This window comes from Cervus elaphus, chromosome 14, assembly GCF_910594005.1.
Source record: "Cervus elaphus chromosome 14, mCerEla1.1, whole genome shotgun sequence".
NCBI classification, from domain to species: domain Eukaryota; kingdom Metazoa; phylum Chordata; class Mammalia; order Artiodactyla; family Cervidae; genus Cervus; species Cervus elaphus.
The window spans coordinates 49,292,444-49,307,540 of record NC_057828.1 but is presented as its reverse complement, the minus strand read 5'-3'; the positions used below and the strand labels follow the sequence as shown (position 1 = coordinate 49,307,540).

The 15,097-nt window shown below is 53.7% G+C and overlaps 1 protein-coding gene across 4 annotated transcripts in view; it reads left to right on the top strand.

The window, feature by feature from the left end:
- KCNAB2 (potassium voltage-gated channel subfamily A regulatory beta subunit 2) overlaps window positions 1-15,097 on the top strand; it is a 96,600-nt gene that overhangs the window by 17,953 nt on the left and 63,550 nt on the right. The window contains exon 1 of one of the 4 annotated variants that reach the window (XM_043923320.1): window positions 9,438-9,972. The exons of the other annotated variants lie outside the window; for them this stretch is intronic. The gene's annotated coding sequence lies outside the window, so the exon portion shown is untranslated. Of the gene's footprint in view, window positions 1-9,437; window positions 9,973-15,097 lie in introns of those variants that run through there. 4 annotated transcript variants of the gene reach the window in all.

Here is a 15,097-nt window from a genome sequence, read left to right as displayed (position 1 = left end):
CTTGATAAACTTCCTATAATGGGAGGAACTCTGATACACTTTCACAAAAGGGCATTTAATTTAGTTTTAATAAAAAAGAAAGAACTGCATGCTGACCCGGAATTCACTTTGCCCTGTGCAGTCTATGCACCTCCTCCTGGGATTTCCAGAGATGAGATTCTGATGCCATAGGTTCAGGAAGTACTGTCTCTCCTGCACTCTGGTCCCCCTGTGTCTCTACCTGTCTGTCTGTCTGTCTCTGTCTTTGGCAAGTATTTCCACACTGCAGCCACCGGCCTTTCATCTGCTGCTATGAGTCATATGTGCACACAGCCAGATCTGTTTCTGAGTTTGCATTTCTCTTTTAGCTGGTTAAACTTTCTTCTTAAATAAGCTTATTTTGAAATGAAACTCGCTGTTCCTGCAATCAAGGGAAAGCCAGCATTACTTGTCATAATTCAGAGATCACTAGAAAAATAAGTAGATAAATTTTAAATTGAAGAACTATCTAAAGTGTGACCAGAACACACAGACTTTGAAAAATCCCTGTCTTGGGGATCCCATAGGGATTGTTTTCTGGGAACTGGGGGATTGCTGCCTGCCGCTCACCCTTCAATCATCCCCATCCCCTGGTCACAGGTGGAATGCCTGGTCCAAGGTTATTCATGTTCCAAGGACAAGTTAACGAGTCCTTCCTCATCCCTGCTCAGGTGAATTAAAGGGTGGGAAAGCCTGAGGTGCGGGGCGGGGCGGGGGGGGGCCTAGTACATTGGCCCCTTATATTTCCCAGTTGGATTTAGGCAAGAGAGGGAGATTTTATTGGAGATGAGGGTGCCCAGAGGCTGGGCTGGTATTTGAATATCAAAGATTTAGACCAGAAAGCTATAGGGAGCATTCTTCTCCAGGAATCATCATGAGAGTCTGGAAAAAGATGGCAGGAGGTCGCCTTAAGAATCTTGGCTTTGGAGTCGAGTAGACCTGCCCCAGCTGTTTGCTTCTCGGAGCATCAAGAAGGGTCATTTAGAAGATGTAGATGACAGAGGTGTTAGAAATGAAAAGTGCCAATTCCTCCCCACTGTTGGTTAACCACTGTAGTATGATAGTGTGGGGTGACCCATGCAGGCTGGAGAAGCAGCCATGGCATTGGACCCCAAGGCTGGTGACATTGCCAGCAGATGATGTTGCTCCCCCAGGGGGAGTGGCAGGAACGAGGGCCGGGGCTGCCATAGGTACAGGAGCATCAGGGAATGGGACTCTGGTGACAGGTGGACAACCCCAGGCCAGCAGTGAAGATGGGCAAGAGAGGGAATGTTCTAGAGGCAGCCATGTGGATGGAGCCAACAGGCCGCCAAGGTCCTGAACCTGGGGCTCGGGTCAGAAGGGTGGGATGGAGGTGCAGCTGTGGGCTCATGGGCATGGAGGTGAGAACTTAAGCTCAGAGGGTTGTTCAGCAGGGGAGATTCCAAAGTAGCAGTGCTTGGAGGAAGAGGAGGCAGCCTGGGGTGAAGATGGAGGGTGTGATAGAGGTGGAAGTTGTAGAGGTTCTAGAGGTGGTGGAGGTGGAAGTGATGAAGATGAAAGTGGTGGAGGTGATAGACATGAAGGTCATGGAGGTGGTGGTGATGAAGGTGGAGTTGGTGGAGGTGGAGTTGGTGGAGGTGGAGGTGATGGAGGTGAAGGTCATGGAGCTGGTGGAAGTGATGGAGGTGGAGTTGGTGGAGGTAGAGGTGAGGGAGGTGAATGTCATGGTGGTGGAGGTGATGAAAGTGGAGTTGGTGAAGGTAATGTATGTAAAGGTGGTGGAGGTGAAGATTGTGGAGGTAATGAAGGTGGTGGAGATGGTGATGGTGGAAGTGATGGACGTGAAGATGGTGAAGATCATGGAAGTGGTGGACATGATGAAGGTGGAGTTAGTGGACGTAGAGGAGGTAGAGGTGGTATAAGTGATGGAGGTGAAGGTTATGGAGGTGGTGGAGGTGATGAAGGTGGAGGTGGTGGAGGTAGAGGTGATGGACATGAAGGTGGTGGAGGTGATGAAGGTGGTGGAGATGGAGGTGGTAGAAATGATGGATATGAAGATGGTGAAGGTCATGGAGGTGATGGAGGTGATGAAGGTGGAGCTGGTGGAGGTTGAGGTGATGGACATGAAGGTGGTGGAGGTTGTGGAGATGGAAGTGGTGGAGGTAGAGGTGATGGACATGAAGGTGGTGGAGGTGATGAAGGTGGTGGAGATGGAGGTGGTAGAAATGATGGATATGAAGATGGTGAAGGTCATGGAGGTGATGGAGGTGATGAAGGTGGAGCTGGTGGAGGTTGAGGTGATGGACATGAAGGTGGTGGAGGTTGTGGAGATGGAAGTGGTGGAAGTAATGGAAGTGAAGATGGTGAAGATCATGGAATTGGTGGAGATGATGAAGGTGAAGATGGTAGAGGTGGTGTGTGAGTGTACATACGTGTTCACACATGCATATACATGTGCTCTATGTCCGTGCATGCATGCCTGGCTTTGTACATGCATCATGAACCAGAGATCGCCCTGGTCAGGAACTCCAGACCTAGTAGAGACTGTCAAGTCCAGTGATGGCCTGCTATCCCAACCTGGGCCTGTGCAGGCTACACTCTCCCACCGTGAAACCCCTTGGTGGAGGTGCTGAGGTTGCAGGAAGCAGGAGCACATGATCATGCTGAGTGGGCGTGATCTGCCTGCACATGTTCAGCACCACCGTGTCCCAGGACAAAGGATTCCCCAGGGAATGAGACTGACCCAGTGGCTGCCCTCTGGGCTCACCGTCTGCTTGGGGGACAGCCAGGTGGTGTTTCCACAGGTTAAGGTACAAGCTCCTTAGGAAATGCACATGCTGACATGGTGGACGGGCCCCTGGAGAGGTGACATCTGAGTAGGGACACACAGTAAGAGTGTCCTGGGCAGAGGGGTGGCACCTGCCAAGGCTCAGTGGCAGAAGAGAGGAGAGGAGGACCCCAGCCCCACATGGGTGTTCCATGCACTCCTTGGACTGGACACAGCCACCACCAGTCTCCAGAAAGCCCCCAACCTGCTGCACCCCGCCACTTCCCCCATCTCAGGAGCTGGCAGTTCTTCTGCAGAAACCTGAGGGTCACTCTGCACCTCAACCTTCCTCTAAGGCCCCACATCCACCCACGAGCTGACCCTTTGGTCTCCACCTTCCAGCTCCACTGGTCACCCGGTCACTCCAGCCAGGGCCTCCCCAGCTCCCACCTGGATCATCACTGGTCTCCTAATGAGACCTCCCACCTGACTCTGCCCTTTGTCCCCCCACCCTGCCTACTCTCACCCTGGAAAGCACACTGTCTCACCTTTGTCGGGAGGAGGTATTCGGCTGTTCCTCTCTGCTCGGGGCAGCACAGGGCTGTGGCTCAGAGGAGGGACTCACAGGGCTGTTGGGGGGCCATGGCCAGACCGACTTAACCGCCCTGAGCCTCAGTTTCCCGGCCATCACCAGTGATGGGTAGTAAGTAGTATGAGCTTCACAGGGTGTGGGGTGAAGGTTGAGTGAGTGAGTGCACATGGAAGCCTTTATCCTGGCTCCTCAAACCTCCGCACTCGGTCCCCAGCAGCTTGGACTGGTCCTCGCTCAGGGATGAGGTCAAGGATGCTGCTCAGGTGCACGTCTGGTGCCTTCTCCATCCACACCCCTCAGAGGACACTCAGATGTCCTGGACCCCAAGCTATTCTAAGCCCAGTGTCAATGCAGGACCCTGAAGGCCCAGCCTTTCCCGAGGACTGGACAGGTCACTGTGCCGAGGAGAGTGACGCAAGGCTGCAGGTGGGGCTGCAAGCCCCACCTCCGATGGCAGCACCTTCCAGGTACCATGTTGAGGCACCATGAGCAGGATTTTAAAATTCTACACTTATTTCATCTCAGTGCAGGAGCAGGAAAGAGAACATACAGTCTGTGTGAGCAACCCAAATCAAAAATAAATGAGACAAGAAGAGTAACCAAAAATAGTCAACATCAGAGGCAGCAGCCTGCAACGGTGGCCAGCTGTCCCTGGCGAGCGGTTGGGAGAGCGGCTTTACGTGTATTACTAGGAACAGATTAATCAGGCCTGCAGTCTGATGATAAATCAGAATTACTAGCAAAGTAAAAGAGGTTAATGAGGACTCAGGGGGCACAGTGCCTCTGTGCCTTCCCCCCTCCTCCCCAGCACCTCCAACCAGGCAGTGGGGCACAGGCTTGGCCAGCAGGCAGCATCAGAGTCATCTATAAGTGAGGGGGTCCCCTTCCTGACCAGAATGTCCCCACAAAAGGACAGAGCAGAGCTGCAAGTGCCGTGGACCTCATAAGGATCCACATTTTCATCTTTTTTTGGTGGATGTCACCTCTTTTAATTGTTCAGTCACTCAATTGTGTCCAATTCTTGGTGACCCCATGGACTGCAGCACACCAGGCTTCTCTGTCCTTCACCAACTCCTGGAGTTTACTCAAACTCATGTCCATGGAGTTGGTGATGCCATCCAACCATCTTATCATCTGTTGTCCCCTTCTCCTCCTGCCTTCAATCTTTCCCAGCATTAGGAAAGGGTCTTTTCTAATGAGTCAAGTCTTCGAATCAGGTGGCCACAGTATTAGAGCTTCAGCTTCAGCCTCAGTCCTTAGAGATCGAAGTTCTGCAAACTATGACCTGAGGGCCAGATCCAGCCCACCACCTGTTTTTTGTTTTGTTTTTTTTTTAAGATTTTTTTGATGTGGACCATTTTTAAGATCTACTGAATTTGTTATGATATTGCTTCTGTTTTATGTTTTTTGGGGAGGGGGGTTCGGCCGAGAGGCATGTGGGATCTTAGCTCCCAAACCAGGGATTGAACCCACATCCCCTCCATTGGAAGGCGAAACCCACATCCCCTCCATTGGCAGGCGAGGTCTTAACTACTGGACCACTAGGGAAGTCCCTGTTTCTGTATGTAAAGGTTTAGTAGGGTTTGTTTTCTTTTTTTTCATTTTTTGTTTGTTTGTTTTTTCCTTTCTTGGCCATGCCTTTCGGCAAATGGGATCTTATTTCCCCAACCAGGGGTTGAATCCATGTCCCCCACAGTGGAAGCTCAGAGTCTTAACCAATGGCCTGCCAGGGAAATCCCTATAAATAAAGTTTTATTGACACACAGCCACACCCTCTCATTCACAAATTGTCTCTGGCTGCTTTCACAGGGCAGAGACTCACAAAGCCCAAAATATCGCCCTCTGGCCCCTTGCTGCACAGGTTTGTGGTCCCCACCATAGATGTCTTTCATCAGATGCTCCAGCGTCCAGAGAGGTATACAATCCATCAAAAGACATCTCCCAACAATGGGGGTTTGTTTAGTGGTGTTTCAGTTTGCTGATGTTGATTTGGACTTTGGAGATGTCGTTTGTCAAAAAAGATTCTGCAGTAATTTGCTTTCTCTCGTGCAAGGAACATCTTTGGGGCAGACACATTTGAGTCACATGATTAACCTCAGACCCTGAAGGTTAACAGCCACAGGAAAGCCCTGGGCCCAACCTGCTGGCCACCCTCCCCGCTCTGTTCCCCAAACATCTGAGGGGGAGGAGGAGGTGGACCCTCACTGGGCAGGGCAGAGCAGGCCCTCTTGGGGGTCCTCTTTCCTATGATGTCCTTGGGGCCCACCCCCTACTCCACGAGTCACACAGAGTCCTTTCAAAGCTTGAGCCTTGCAACACGTCCACCACTTGGGAAGGAAAGGACCCTTTAGAGAGACTGTAGTGCCCGGTCATGATTCTGAGTAGGCATTTTCCCATGGCCTGTGTGGAGCACTTGGAAAGTTTGCGTAACATATCACCAGGGAGGTTTCTCCCAGGAAGAGAAGAAAAACCACAGGGAGCTTTTCAACTGTGAAGCTTTGCATTTCTGTGATGCTTCCAGGAGACCCCTCACTCCTGACATGAGCTGGGTGGGGACTACAGGATGTAGAGCTAGTGTGCACCGGTGGTGAATCCCCCGGATCATGATCAGGGGCCCCTCCAGGCACCAGCGTCGACAAATACACCTCCTGTGTTTGTCTCCCGCCCCAAGAGAGGTTTTGAACAGAGCTGGGCAAAACGCTACACATTACACCACTTTTGAGATGACTCTGCTTCTGGGTATCAGTTATTAAACTGGATTAGCGTCCAATCCCCAGAGAGGAGGTTGTGATCTCATATGCTAAAAACTCAACTGAATCCCAGAGTTGGCTTGAAAATCACCAAACCACCCAAGCTCACCTAACCACACGCGATGAACAGGGACCAAGAGCTCCCGTGGGGGCCCAGCTGAGCACTTTCTGCGGTGACCTCACTCAACTGAAGCACCACATGGAGAGAAGTACTGCCCGAGATGTGGACCCAAGAAACAGGTGTGGGCTCACAATGGTGGGGATGGAGTCCTGCCAGGGGGCCGGGGAGGGGGGGTCTGTGCCTCCAAAGGGTGTGTGTGAAGGTTGCCCACAGCCCCTTTGCTCAAGGAGGGGGGTGTGGCCTCAGTAACTCCTAAAACAGGGCTCTTCAAACCTTTTCTACAGAGGACCAGAAAGTAAGCATTTTAGCCTTGCAGTCTGTGCAGCCTCTGTCCCAGCTTCTCAGCTCTGCCATGTGACGTGAGAGCAGTCATAGCTGATACATGAATAAGTGTTCTGGCCTGAATGTCTGTGTCCCCCAAAATTCATATGAAGAAATGAACTGCTCAGTCGCTCAGTCATATCTGACTTTTTCCGACCCCATGGCCTGCAGCCTGCTGGGCTCCTCTGTCCATCAGTTCTTCCAGGCAAGAATACTGGTGTGGGTTGCCATTTCCTCCTCCAGGAGATCTTCCCAACCCAGGGATCGAACCTGTGTCTCCCACATTGGCAGTAGATTCTTTACCACTAGCCCCACCTGGGGATGTTAAAGCCCTAATTCCCAATGGGATGCTCTTTGGAGTTGAGATCTTTGGAAGGTGATTGGGCTTCCCTGGTAGCTCAGTCAGAATAGAATCTACCAGCAACTTGGGAGACCTGAGTTCAGTCCCTGGGTTGGGAAGATCCCCTGGAGAAGGGCATGGCTACCCACTCCAGTATTCTTGCCTGAAGAATTCCATGGACAGAGGAGCCTGGCAGGCTACAGTCCATGGGATTACAGAGTTGGACACAACTGAACAACTAACACTGGGTTTAGATGAGGTCCTGAGGGTGGAGGTCCCATGACAGTTTGGTGCCTTTATAAGAGGAAGAGACCACAGCAAGCTTGTTCTCAGCCTCTGAGGACACAGGGAGAAGGCAGCCGTCCTCAAGTTCGGAGGAGAGTCCTCAGCAAACACTGAATATGCCCACACCTGGATCTGGGACTTCCAGGCTCCATAACTTTGAGAAAAAAATGTCTGCTGTTGACAGCCCCACCATCACCACCACATGTGGCATTTGTTATGGCAGCTGAATGTGCATGGCTCTGCACCAATGAGTTTATTCATGGACACTGAGATTTGAATTTTATATAATGTTCATGTCCCAAGAAATATTCTCCTCTTGTTTTTCTTCCAACCACTTGAAACACGTGAGAACTATTCTTAGCTCAGAGGCTGGAGAGCGGAAGTGGACCCCGTGGGTGGAAGTTACAAGGATATAGATTTCAACTCCTCATTAAAAAAAAAAAAAAAAAAAGGACCTTTTTCATAATTTCAGTTGTCCCCAGAAGACTAATCTGCTTAGAGTTCCCTGCAGGTGGAGGTATATGCAGCTCAGCAATGTACAGAGGAACTTGTGTGTCTCTGAAGCCCTGGACCCACTCTGTTCTTCTCAACCTTGGGAGCAAACAGGACACGTGAACCCAGTTCTCCCGCTACACTTGGGGGATGTGCCCGCCACCCAGGGTCCCGACCCAACGAAACGTGAATTACCATGAGGCAGATCTATTCAGCACTTGCTCCTTAAGTTGTGAACACAGCTGGAACCCCTGTGTGGTCTGCCCTTAACAGGAGCATACTTGAGACACTCTCAAGACCCGCCTGGCACTCCACCTTGGTCTGTAGTCAGACAGAGGGCACAGAAGAAGATGACTTGCTACAGGTAACCCCATGCAGGCCACCTCCTGCCCCCTGCCCCAGCCTGAGACACCCCCACCCTGCATCACTCCTTGTGCTGAAAATGGAGGCAGAGAACTTCCCTGTGGTCCATAGATAAGACTCTGTGCTCCCGACACAGGGGGCACAGGCTTGATCCCTACTCAGGGAACTAAGATCCCACATGCCACAAGGCACGGCCAAGAAGAAAAAGAAAACAGAGGCAGAACTCAGGAGGCAGTCTCCTCATGAGGAAGAAAAATTCCAGAAGATTCCCTTTGCACAAGGAAAGCAACATTTCCTGGAACCCCGCCCCCCAACCAGGATCCTGCTGATAGACTGTGTCCCAGCCTCACCAGCTGGAAGATGACTCAGGAAGTGAGGCCCGTGGGTGGCCAGTGGACCACTCAGCAACTCTGTCACATTTATTGATCCAGCTCAAATCTATGGCTCAGACGCATCCACAGAGAAGCCCCTGAGACTAAATGAAGTATCCTGAACTTCGAAGCCCAGCGTTTAGCGGTGGCCTGCCCTCCCACTTCCAAAGGAACGTCTTGAAGAAGCTTTGGCAGATGCTTGAAGAAAAACAATTTACTCTTAGGGGCCACGAAAGAAGCTGCAGTTTGAGGCCTGACTCATTGTGGCTTCCCTGGTGGCTCAGACGCTAAAGAATCCTCCTGCAATGGGGGAGACTTGGGTTTGATCCCTGGGTCGGGAAGATCCCCTGGAGAAGGGAGTAGCTACCCACTCCAGTATTCTTGCCTGGAGAATCCCATGGACAGAGGAGCCTGGCAGGCTATGGTAGCCTTGAGTAGCATTTAGGATTCATGGGTCTAGAGTCCTGACTGTAAAGGCACCCCCACCTTCGAGGGTTAAAGGCAGCAAGGGCTGTGTGTGACTGGGGATGCTCGGTCAGGGGGCTCTCCTCCCAACCCCCTCTCCAGGGTTTCTCTTTTTTTCTCTTTGCTCTCCCTCTCCCCTCCTCTCCCCCCTGTTCTCCCCCCAGCACCTGCTCTCTTCAGTCAGTCTCGAGATGATCCTGAGCCCCCCAGGCTGTTTACTTCTCCCTTCTCTTTCCCCTTTGTTTTCCGTCACCCCTTCTGTGTCTTCATCCTGCCAGGACCCGCAGCAGCCTCAGAGCCCCGTGCCCACCCCAGGGCAGAGAGGGGCCCACCCGGGGGCAGGGGGGAGAATCTGAGGTTGGGCAGGTGATGGGCCGTGCCTGGGGCTGCAGACGCAGCACAGCACAGATGGAACGTTCCATCCACACCCTCCCTCTGGCTCTCCCCTCCCTGCCCCCCAGAAGGGGCATCCTCCTCACCTGTCCTCCCGGGCTGCCCCACCCCCATGTCACCTGCAGGCACATGCTGTGTCCTGGCAAAGTGCTGGGACCAGGACTGGGATGTGAGTGAGGGGCAGATCCCTGCCCAGATTCACTGTCCCCTGGGGTCGGGGTGGGGGGCATCCTAGCAGTGCCTGACTCAGAGCGTAGCTCTGGAATCAGCCCAGTCCTGGGTTTGAATCCTGGCCATAGGCCTGACCTCTGACTCTCAGGGTCATCATCCGTGCAGCAGTAACCCCCACCCCCACCCCAGGGCTATGAGGACAATCAAATGAAGAGACGAGGGTAGAGGGTGTGTAGCCCAGCCCTGGCACAAAGCTGGCGCCAGTAAGCAGGAACTCTTTTTAACAGCCCCAGAGCTAGCTGGTGGCTGCATGGTTGTATATCTGTCCCCACCCCCTGGCAGAGAGGGGGCCCCCTGGGCTGTCTGGGGCCCTCCTCAGGACACGCCTGGGACTAGAAGCCACACCCCGTCTCGCCAAGCATCCTCCACGTTGTCGCTCACGCCACCAGCTTCCTGGTTGGCCCGTGGTCCCGCCGTGTTCACCTTCCACCTCGTAGACACCAAGATGTTCTTGTCTCCAGCCATTCTGACCCGAGAGCAGGTACTCAGGGCATTTCGGGGACTCTGCTTCCCAGGATGGGTTCTGTGCTTGAGGGGACAGCAGCCCAGCTCCCTCTGCAGGGTTGGGGTGCTCCCCTGACTTCCAGGGTTCCTCGGCCCAGCAGCTCCCTGGGCCCTGCGCCCCCACAGGACTGGCTGCAGCTGGGTCCCTGCTGGACCCAGGCGGAGCCCACGTGGCCAGCTGTCACAGCAGCTGCAGGCGTCCCCCCACCCACCCCGGAGAGACTGGCGAGCCTCCTCGGGCCCAGTGACTGCTGAGCGGCGGTTGGGGCGCTGCGGGCAGCACCCACTGGAGGTGTCTGACACAGCTCTACCTCCCGGGTGTCTGCCTTCTGCTTTCATCGCCCGGTCAAGGAGCTGCCGGAGATCAAGGGCTCAGCGGGGCCTCCTCTGTGGGCCCTGGGGGGTGAGGGGGCAGCTGCCGAGCGGCCCCAGCAGCTCCTGGAGAGGAGCCTGCCAGACTGCTGTCTCCAGAAACTCCCCAACCACCACCCCGGGCCTGGGTTCCCATCTCTGAGCAGAGAGTAGTTTCACAGCCAGAAGGAGCAGGGGTCCTGCCTTAAAAACGATGAAAGGGGCCCCATCCCTCCCCTCTCCTGCAGGGCAGAGTTCAGGGCAAGAGGGGGTGGCAGGAGGACCCCTTGGATCCCTTCCCCACCCTTCAGGTCTGTCCTGGCAGAGCACCTGTGGTCACCACGTGGAGGGGCACAAGGCAAGCTCCCTGGGGCCTAAGGGGCCTCCTCCAGTCCCGGAAAAGCGCAGCTTCTCGGTACCTCCCTCCCCCACCTTGCTCTCCTCTCCACTCTGGGCCCCAGCAGGATATCGGTGTAGGCTGTGGTCACTGTGGGAGGCCAGGGCGGTGGGTGGGAAGGAGACCCTGAGCTTCCTGGGCTGGGACAGGAAGGCTCTGATGGTTGCTGAATGAATGACCGCAGGGAGGCCTTGGCCTGGGCATTCAGGGGAGGTTAGGGAGATTTCAGAGCATGTGTGGGATTTTGTTTCCTGTGTCTTGCCCTGACCCACTGCAGTTCACATGGTTTGTAGAGCACCAAGGCCCCTCTTCCCAGGATCAAGTGACCACACTCTTCCACCTGGGGTCACCAGGATCTGGATAGTGCTGGGGGAGCCATGGCCGGGAGATGAGCCCCCCACCCCACCCCATGAGCCAAGCCTCCATCCCCTCCCAGGGTGTCCCCAAGCCTGGGGGTCTTTGGCTGCTGACCCCAACTTGCCATCACTACATGCAGTTGGGACATACCCAGGAGCCACAGTGAGGCTTCACCTCAAGTGGAAGGCACCCAGCCAGTAGGTGCATGAGCAGTGGGTGTGGACCTGGGTGGTCTGCACTAGGGGAAAGGCCTTTCATTGTTGATTTGGGAGAGGTGGGTTTGGGGACTGTAATCTTTTTTATCATGGCGCTAATTATATGTAAGCAGGAACTCTCCCTGAAACAGTCCAGCCCCGGCTCTGTGCTGACTGACCCGTTTGTAATCAGGGAACAGACATCTGAAGGTTGCTCTGAAAAGATGGAAACTTTTAGTCTGTGATCTTGATAAGGAATTCTTAATGGGGCACCAATCAGACATGTGAACAGATGCCATCAGGCAGTCTTGCCCCTGGGCTCCATGACCGGTCCAGATTTCTCCACTGTTGTCTGACCACACGTGGGCCATGCTATGAAGTGTTGAGTTGGAGGGGTCACCGTGCCACCCGTCCCCCCGGCTTAGGCCTCTGGAGCTGAGAGGAGACTGTTTCTCATTGGCAAACAGCAGGGCGTCCTGGCTGTGACCCCCAGTCCCTAATAAAGATTGCCCCGTTCTCCCCACCCCCAACCCCATCTGACTCAGAGCAAGATCTGGATGGTGCTGTTTGGGAGTGCTGCTGTTGCCCCTTCTGGCAACCAGGCCTCTCTGCTTGTCCCCCTCAATGACTCCATGAGCACAGTGGACACCTCAAGTGCACACAGATTCGGTAGCTCTCGCCCCTTGCTGCCCATCTTGCTCTTAGGGGAGGAGTCGTCTCCTATCTTGGGGCTCCCGGCTTCTGGGAGAGAGAGGAAGGGGAGTTACACAAGCGCCTTTCCGGATCTGTGTGGTTTCAAGCAGTTACACCTCTTCCTGTCTCTTCTCGAGGCACCCTGTGGCCGTCGTGGCTCCCGCAGGCTCTGGGCCCATAACGACGGTGGTTTTATGCTGTGTCACAGTCAGAGTGATACCTCAGGGCTTTGGTAGGAAGGATTTCCAGGGTCCGAGAAGCAGCATGCAAAGTGACATCAGTTCGAGAAGCCAGGAACTTGAGTCCTAACCCTGAGGCCTGTGTTTCCGGGGAGATCACCCAACGCCCGTCACATGCCTGTCACACCCAGGCACCATGAGCTTCTCCCTGGTCCCCCAGTCAGTACTCACAGAGCATCTTCCGTGTACCTGATGCTGTTGGGACAATCAGTGGGCACGGGAAGTGACGCCCCCTCCCCTGTTGGAGCCAACATCCCTGTGGTCTCAGGGAAAATGTTGTTGTTCAGTCACTCAGTTATGTTGGACTCTGCAGCCCCGTGGACTGCAGCATACCAGGCACCTCTGTCCTTCACCATCTCCCAGAGTTTGCTCAGATTCACATCCATTGAGTCAGTGATGCCATCCAACCATCTCATCCTCTGTCGCTCTCTTCTCTTCCTGCCCTCAATCTTTCCCAGCATCAGGGTCTTTTCCAGTGAGTCGGCTCTTCATATCAGGTGGTCAGAGTATTGGAGCTTCAGCTTCAGCATCAGTTTTTCCAAAGAATATTCAGGGTTGATTTCCTTCAGGATCGACTGGTTTGATCTCCTTGCAGTCCAAGGGTCTCTCAAGAGTCTTCTTCAGCACCACAATTTGAAAGCATCAGTTCTTTGGCCCTCAGCCTTCTTGAGCCTTGGGATTACAGCCTTGTCATGGCGAAGGGACTTGCATAACTCAATGAAGCTATGAGTCTTGCTGTGCAGGGCCACCCAAGACAGGCAGGTCGTAATGAAGAATTCCAACAAAACATGGTCCACTGGAGGAGGGAATGGCAAACCACTCCAGTGTTCTTACCGCAGGAACCCTATGAACAATATGGAAAGGCTGGGAAAATGAGGACAGAGTAAAGATGAGGAAGAGTCTGTCGCTGGTGTCTCCATGGTGAACCACAAAGACGGCCTCAAGGGGCCCTACCTCCTGGTCCTCACACCCTCCGTCATATTTGGGCTGGGCTTTGTGACCCATAGATACATCTCCTGAGTCTCAGTCAGGTAAGACACAGCAGCTTCTCTCTCTCCATCCCTCACCCTGAGGGAAGCCAACTGCTTTGACCTGAGAGATCCAGGGAGTACAGGACTCATCCTGTGCACGGCCTCATCCAGGAGATGTCTAAGAAGAGGAGCCTTCAAGGGAATTCCCTGGAAGTCCAATGGTTAGGACTCTGACCTCTCACTGCCAAGGGCCAGGGTTCAGTCCCAGACCAGGGAATGAAGATCCCGTAAGCTGCATGGTGAGGCAAGAAAAAAGAAGAGGAGCCTTCAAATGAGACTGTGGCCCCAGCTGACATCCTGCCAGCAGCCTCAGGAGAAACCCTGAGCCAGAATCACCCAGTCAAGTCAGTCCCAGACTCCTGATTCCAAAACTGTGTGAGAATCCTTTGTTGTTGTAAGCCACTAATCCTTGTCATGTGGCAATAGATAACTGATACAGTGTTATCATTCCTAAGACCTCAGCGATCTAGGGCCAAGCCTTCTGGACCCTCCGAGCTCCCAGGATGGTCCGGAATGAGGTGCAGCCCCAGACGGCCCCCACCATGACACTGAGTCATGCCGGTGCATGGTCTCTTCGGTAAGCAATGAGACTTTTTCTGGAAATGTGAAAAACGTGAGAAGACTTCTGAGAGCAAGGGAGAGAGGCAGCAAAGAAAAAGGGTTGTAGTGAGTCTGAGGACCCTGAAAAGTGATTTTTCTGGAAGGCAGGACCGCTGCCCAGGAGCAGGCTGCCTCTAGGATGGACACACCTATGCAAGAACGACCTCACCTGCCGTTGGCTGAGGACGCACATGTTCAGGAAGGAGCTATGATCCCAGACTTTCCGGCCCTGGGCAGCACTTTCCCTCAGGCAGGCTGAGAACAGGCAGATCCCAGCCCCCGAGGCCCTCACTGCTCACCCCACCTGGTAACGCATCAGCTCCTCCCCGACTCCTCTTACCATCCCATCTCACAGACGGAGAAACTGACACTTGGGAAGTTCGAGAGATTTGCCCAAGGCCAGACACAGGTAAAGAGCAGTTACAGCTCAAACCGAGGGGGCCTCGCCTCCCTCCCCAACACCAGGAATGGTCTCCCGGAGTCACTCAGAGTGGAGCCCTGTCACCCACCCAGCCCTAGAAGAAGATGGAAACGTGTATAGGCTCCCGCAGGATTCTTTCTAAATATTAATTTTTATTTATTTGACTGCACCAGGTCTTTAGTTGCAGCGTGTGGGATCTAGTTCCCTGACCAGGGACCAAACCCGGACCCCCTGCACTGGGAGCACAGAGTCTTACCCACTACACCACCAGGGAAGTCCCTCCAGCAAGATTTCCATTTAGAAACAGTTACCCTCTCCAGAAGGGCTTCCTGGGTGGCGCTAGTGATAAAGAACACACCTGTCAATGCAAGAGACATAAGAGATGTGGGTTCAGTCCCTGGGTTGGGAAGATCCCCTGGAGGAGGGCATGCCAACCCACTCCAGTATTCTTGCCTGGAGAATCCCATGGGCAGAGGAGCCTAGTGGGCTACAGTCCATGGGGTCACAAAGAGTCAGACATGACTGAAGTGACTTAGCACTCATGCACCCTTTCCAAAGCTCAAAGGGCTAACTTCGCATCAAGAAATCTCACTTACATGAAGTTTCCCGTCACCTAAGTTTTGGGCTCCAGAGTCTACGGTAGAGAGACAGCCTGACGTCCTTTTCCAGTAACTGGAAGTAGCTCCCCGTCACCCACTGGAGTTATAATTTAGTGTAACAAGAATGACCCTGAATACCAAAGCACAGCAGAACATGCCGCCAGCAGTACTAAAGGTAAAACTCCACCTTCTGGGTAACAGTCCTGGTGGCAGGTCAGTG